The 6,800-nt window shown below is 38.4% G+C and overlaps 1 protein-coding gene across 1 annotated transcript in view; it reads left to right on the top strand.

Annotated features, from left to right (window-relative positions):
* The first annotated feature begins 4,855 nt into the window (after positions 1 to 4,855).
* The window catches only part of LOC133619435 (spermatid perinuclear RNA-binding protein-like), a 58,253-nt gene continuing 56,308 nt past the window's right edge, over positions 4,856 to 6,800 (top strand). Inside the window, exon 1 of the mRNA XM_061980451.1 lies at positions 4,856 to 5,017. The gene's annotated coding sequence lies outside the window, so the exon portion shown is untranslated. The remainder of the gene's footprint in view (positions 5,018 to 6,800) is intronic.

The following is a 6,800-nucleotide window of genomic DNA, read 5'->3' as shown; positions in this document are numbered from 1 at the left end:
CCTCGTTCACGCGTGGCCCACCGGGCCTTTCATGCACGGAGATGAAGAGCAATGCATGATGGTACATTTGGTACACACTACTGCAGTATTCTGCACTGTACTGCAGTACTCACGCAGCCGTAAAAACAACTCACACTACAGGATTTTACAAAAAACTAGTTTTTAATTTACAGTAATGCACTGTAAAAAAAAACAAAAAACAAATACAGAGCTGCCAGTTTTTCAGTAGCGTAGTAGGCCTAAGTATTCATTAAAAGCAAGGTGGAGGTTTTATTTAACAAGATTATTTCATATTTTTGGCCTCTGTAACATTACACACAGTTTGAACAGTAACACTGTGTTTTGAATATAGAAAAATAAAACACTGTATTTTCATCAAGGGATTCTTTGGCGTACCACTAGATGGAGCCCACGTACCACTGGTGGTACTCGTACCACAGTTAGAGAAACTTTTTTCCACCGAGGGCCACGGACCGACAAATCAAAGGACGCAGGTGCCTTTTTTGCAGTTTTCACCCACAAAACAAGTGCAATAGTTAGATATTTTTCAAAGTTTTTAGATTTTTTGGGGGTGAATGTTAAAGAGCCAAAGCTGAACTGAAAGGCTAACAGTTAGCCTGCTGGCCAAACACCAAATCTGATCAAAATGCGCAAACATTTTTTTTTATTAAAAAAAAAGAAGCTAGTTTGCTTACAGTATTATGCTAACATGCTAACAATAGCATGTTTACAGTTAGCATTTGTGAAATACCAAAATATATGACACAGAGGTGTATACCTGCAAAATTAGCTGTAAAAAAACAACCTAGCATGCTATAGTTAACATACTAAAATGCTAACTGTATCATGTGTCAAATACCACAACATATCACTCTGAGGAGTGTACATTAAAAATTGTTTAAACAGCTAGCATGCTAACGTTGCATTTGTATACCTACAAAATTACCTAAAATAAAAAAGCTAGCATGCTAATTTTTGCATTCTCAAATGCTATCCGTAATATGCGTCAAGTACCAAAATATATTACTCTGAGGGGTGTACATTAAAAACGTGTTTAAAAAGCTAGCATGCTAACGTTGCATGCCTCAAGTACCAAAATATGACGGAGGTGTATACCTACAAATTTAGCGAAAAAAGCAAGCATAGTCATGTTAGCATAATAAAATGCAGACCATAACATGCGTCTATATATTACTTTGAGATGTACAGTAAACTGTTGTGTTTACGGAGGGGGTGACGGCAAACAGACACCAGGGGGCGGTATATACAATTATTTATTATATATATATAGTCAACATATATATATATAAATAATAATAAACAATATTACTAAACTAAGGAAATGGAGTGTGAACTAGAATACAAAAGGGAATGGTGTAAGACTATGTGTAGAATTTAACTGAAGTGAGTGTTACCAACGTGTTGAACGAGATACGTGGAAGTCCAGGGGGCAGGCAGATGATCCGGGGCGAGAGCGAGGCGTCAGAATCCAGGGGCGAGCAAGAGGTCGAGGAACGAAGGAAGCAGTCGGAGTCCAGAGGGAGATCCAGGGGAAATTGAGACGCAGGCGACGGAGGGTACTGCGGGGACACGGGAGAAGACAAGGGACAAATCAAGGCACGGAGAGGAAACACGAATATAGCATAAAGCTTGTTGCTTACTGTACACCATGAGAAAGCTAGGTTCCCGCCCCGATCCTAGGGTCCACTGGTCTTTTAACCAGCTCGCCCTCATCAGTTTCAGGTGTAATGATTGCCGGTGATTGATTGCAGCTGGTGGCTGCTGCAGGGCGGGGACGCGCGCGGTGCGTCCCTGGATGTGCGCACCCGTGGGCGTGTCCCGAGGTGCGCACAGACGGATGAGCGGCGTTGGCAGGAGCCTGAGCCGTAACAGTACCCCCCCCCCCCCCCTTATGGACAGATTCCAGATGTCCAACATACTCACGAAACAAGGGAGGGTGGAGGGGAGAACTGGTGGTGGGTCGCCGGCCCCAGTGTCCCCGAATCCACCGAGGACGAGTCTGATGGCGGCGGCGAGAAGAACGCCGCTGAAGCCGGCGAGGCGGGCGACCAAGGGACGGCCACCATCTTGGCCGTCGGGAAGGCGGACGTGATTGGCGCCATGGTGCGTCTCGCCGGAAACGAGGATATGACATCGGCGAGGCAGGCGTGGAGGAAGACGTCATCGGCGAGGCAGGCGTGGAGGAAGACGTCATCGGCGAGGCAGGCGTGGACGCGGCAGACGTCATCGGCGGCGTGGAAGCGGCAGACGTCATCGGCGTCGTGGAAGCGGCAGACACGGGAGAAGACAAGGGACAAATCAAGGCACGGAGAGGAAACACGAATATAGCATAAAGCTTGTTGCTTACTGTACACCATGAGAAAGCTAGGTTCCCGCCCCGATCCTAGGGTCCACTGGTCTTTTAACCAGCTCGCCCTCATCAGTTTCAGGTGTAATGATTGCCGGTGATTGATTGCAGCTGGTGGCTGCTGCAGGGCGGGGACGGATGAGCGGCGTTGGCAGGAGCCTGAGCCGTAACATAAACAGGCGTTTAAAAAGCCAGAATGCTAACATTGCATGCCTCACGTACCAAAATATGACTGAGGGGTATACCTCCAAATTTAGCTAAATAAAGGTTAGTATGCTAATGATAGCACACTAAAATGCTGACCTTAACATGCGCCAAGTACCAAAATATATTACTCTGAGGCGTTTACATTAAAAATGTGTTTAAAAAGCGAGCATGCTAACTTTTGCATGGCTCAAGTACCAAAATATGACGTAGGTGAATACCTACAAAATTAGCTAAAAAGCTAGTATAGTAATGTTAGCATACTAAAATGCAGACCATAACACGCGTCTATATATTACTCTGAGAGATGTACATTAAAAATGTGTTTAAAAAGCCAGCATGCTAAAGTTGCATGCCTCAAGTACCAAAATATCACTTAGGCGTATACCTCCAAAATTAGCTAAATAAAGGCTAGCATGCTAATGTTAGCAAACTAAAATGCTGACGGTAACATGTGCCAAGTACCAAAATATATTACCCTGAGGAGTGTACAATAAAAATGTGTTTAAAAAGCCAGCATGCTAACATTGCATGCCTCACGTACCAAAATATGATGGAGGTGTATACCTTCAAAATTAGCTAAATAAAGGTTAGCATGCTAATGCTAGCACACTAAAATGCTGACCGTAACTTGTGTCTGTAAATTACTCTAAGAGATGTACATTAAAAATGTGTTTATAGAGCCAGCATGCTAACATTACATGCCTCAAGTACCAAAATATGCATATACCTCGAAAATTAGCTAAATAAAGTTTAGCATGCTAATGTTAGCACACTAAAATGCGTCAAGTACCAAAATATATTACTCTGAGGGGTGTACATTAAAAATGTGTTTAAAAAGCTTGCATGCTAATGTTGCATATGACGGAGGTGAATACCTACAAAATTAGTTTAAAAAAAATCTAGCATACTAATGTTAGCACACTAAATTGATGACCGTAACATGTGTCTATAAATTACTCTAAGAGATGTACATTAAAAATGTGTTTATAAAGCCAGCATGCTAACATTATATGTCTCAAGTACCAAAATATGCATATACCTCCAAAATTAGCTAAATAAAGGTTAGCATGCTAATGTTAGCACACTAAAATGCGTCAAGTACTAAAATATATTACTCTGAGGGGTGTACGTTAAAAATGTGTTTAAAAAGCTTGCAAGCTAATGTTGCATATGACGGAGGTGAATAACTACAAAATTAGTAAAAAAAAAAATCTAGCATACTAATGTTAGCACACTAAAATACTGACCGTAACACGCGTCTATATATTACTCTAAGAGATGTACATTAAAAATTTGTTTATAAAGCCAGCATGTTAACATTGCCTTCTTCAAGTACCAAAATATGCGTAAGCCTCCAAAATTTGCTAAATAAAGGTTAGCATGCTAATATTAGCACACAAAAATGTGTCAAGTACCAAAATATATTACTCTGAGGGGTGTACGTTAAAAATGTGTTTAAAAAGCTGGCATGCTAACGTTGCATGCCTCAAGTACCAAAATATGACAGATGTGTATACCTACAAAATGAGCTAAAAAAAAAAAAGCTAGCATGCTAATGTTAGCATACTAAAATGCTGACCGTAACACGCGTCTATTTACTCTAAGAGATATACATTAAAAAATGCGTTTATAAAGCCAGCATGCTAACATTGCATGCCTCAAGTACCAAAATATGACAGAGATGTATAACTACAAAATTAGTTTAAAAAAGGTTAGAATGCTAATGTTAGCACACTAAAATGCTGACCGTAACATGCGTCTATATATTACTTTAAGAGATGTAGAGTAAAAATGTGTTTAAAAAGCTAGCATGCTAACGTTGCATGTCTCAAGTACCAAAATATGATGGAGGTTAATACCTCTAAAATGAGTTTAAAAAAAGTTAGCATACTAATGTTAGCATGCTAACAGGTATCATTCTTTAGGCCACAAAATATTTGACGCCATAGTGTTTACCTGCAAAATGAACAAAAACAACAAAAAAGCTGGCATGCTAATATCAGAATGCTAACGTTTGTGTCGCGGGCCATTAAGGAATTAGCTACGGGCTGCAAATGGCCCCCGGGCCGCACTTTAGACATGGCACCTGAACACAATACATAAATACATTGAAAAGAGTTCAATTGAAAGCCACAAATAAACAAACCACTCTGATAAACAAACACATTTGACGTTTGTTTGAAATACTGTGACTCTTCCTCACCATAGACGATCTTTGTCAGAACCGTTTTTAGCAGTTCCGCGCACGCGCAGACGCCGCGCGGTGACGGCAGCCCGGCTTCGTCCTCCTCTCCGTGCCGTCCCGGTGCGGAGCGGCGCCAGAGCCGGACCCAGCTCGCCCTGACGCCGCAGGTAGGTCGACCTTCCCCCGTCTCCGGTGGCCGTTAACGGGAGGACTTGGCTGCTTGTGACCGCTCGGTCCCGCGAGGTTCGGCCCGATGGGTAAAACACTTTCTCTTTTCCCGCCTTTTTTTTAATTATTTTTTTAAAAGAAGCTTTGTTCAATGTTTGTGTTGTTATTTGTGTGTTGTAACTGTGTGTTGTTATTTGTGTGTGGCGACCCCACCTGTGTGGTCACCTGTCAGGAGCACTTTGTCAGCCTGCACCTGCACTGTCACTGTCACGTGACACACTTCAGCTCCTCCCACCCACACTGCAGTCAGGGGTGTCCAAACTTTTTCCACGGGAAAATGAAAGCACGCGGGTCCATTTTGATATTTTTCATTTTCAAAACCAATCTATAGATTTTTTTTAATTTTTTTTTTACCCTTAGAGCTCCCCTCAAGTTTGGTCCCAGGGACCCAGAAGGGTCTCAGTCATAATTTTTTTTTTTTTTTTTTTTTTCCAAAACACTGTTTTATGGTAAAAACAGTTATTGATTTTTAATTTTTTTTTTTTTTTTTTTTTTTTAGCAATGACAGTTAAAAAAAAAATCCCACCAAAATTCTCAGGGATTTAAAAGGGTCCCACTTATAAGTGTTAAAAATAATTTATATATATATTATTTTTATTTATTCATTTTTTTCCTTTCAACACTTAAGTCTCTAAATCAACTTCAGATCTATCCATCGATTTATAAGTTTTGATTTTTTTTAATGTTTATTTTATGCCCTTTTTCTCAATTAACACGTTTTTTACATGGCAAACACACAAAATATGCAATATTTACCCCCCAAAATATTTCAAAGTGGAATATTTGATCTAAAGTAATTGGAGCATTAAATAGGTCAATAATTCATAACAACATTGATTTTAATGTATTATTTATTTTTGAACAAAGACAGTTTAACACATTTTTTTGAATCCCACTAAAATTCTCAGGGACCCAAAAAGGTCCCACTCATAAGTGTTAAAAATAATTTATATATACTGTATATATATATATATATACATACACAGTTTATTTATTTTTTTACTTTCAACACTTAAGTCTCTCGATCAACTTCAGATGTATCCGCTGATTATAAGTTTCGATTTTTTTTAATGTTAGTTTTGTGCCCTTTTTGTCAAATAAAACGTTTGTTTTCTTCATGGCAAACACAAAAAATATGCAATATTTCGCCACAAAAAATGTCAAAGTGGAATATTTGATGTGAATTGATGCCTCGAATCAGTCAATACTTCATAACATTAATTTTAATTCATTATTTTTTTAGCAACTGTTTTTTTTTTTGTAAATCACAGTAAAAGTCCTGGGGACTCTAAAGGGTCCCACTCATAAGTGTTAAAAAATAATCAATATATTTTTTCTTTTTTTTTTTCTTTTCCTTTCAACACTTAAGTCTCTAGATCAACTTCAGATCTATCCGTTGATTATAAGTTTTGATTTTTTTTAAGTGTTTATTTTATGCCCTTTTTGTCAATTAACATGTTATTTAAATGGCAGACACACAAAATATGCAATATTTACCCCCCAAAATATTTCAAAGTGGAATATTTGATGTAAAGTAATTGGAGCATTAAATAGGTCAATAATTCATGACAACATTACTTTTGATTCATTATTATTTTTTGATCAACGTTGATTTAGATTTTTTATTAATTTTTGAACAATGACAGTTTAACAATTTTTTTAAAATCCAACTAAAATTCTCAGGGACCCAGAAAGTTCCCACTCATAAGTGTTAAAAATAATTTTAATATATATATATATATATATATATATATATATATATATATATATATATATATATATATATATAAAAATGTTTTTTTATTTCAACAC

This window comes from Nerophis lumbriciformis, linkage group LG20 (assembly GCF_033978685.3).
Source record: "Nerophis lumbriciformis linkage group LG20, RoL_Nlum_v2.1, whole genome shotgun sequence".
Taxonomy (NCBI): domain Eukaryota; kingdom Metazoa; phylum Chordata; class Actinopteri; order Syngnathiformes; family Syngnathidae; genus Nerophis; species Nerophis lumbriciformis.
This window is presented reverse-complemented; position numbering and strand designations above follow the sequence as displayed.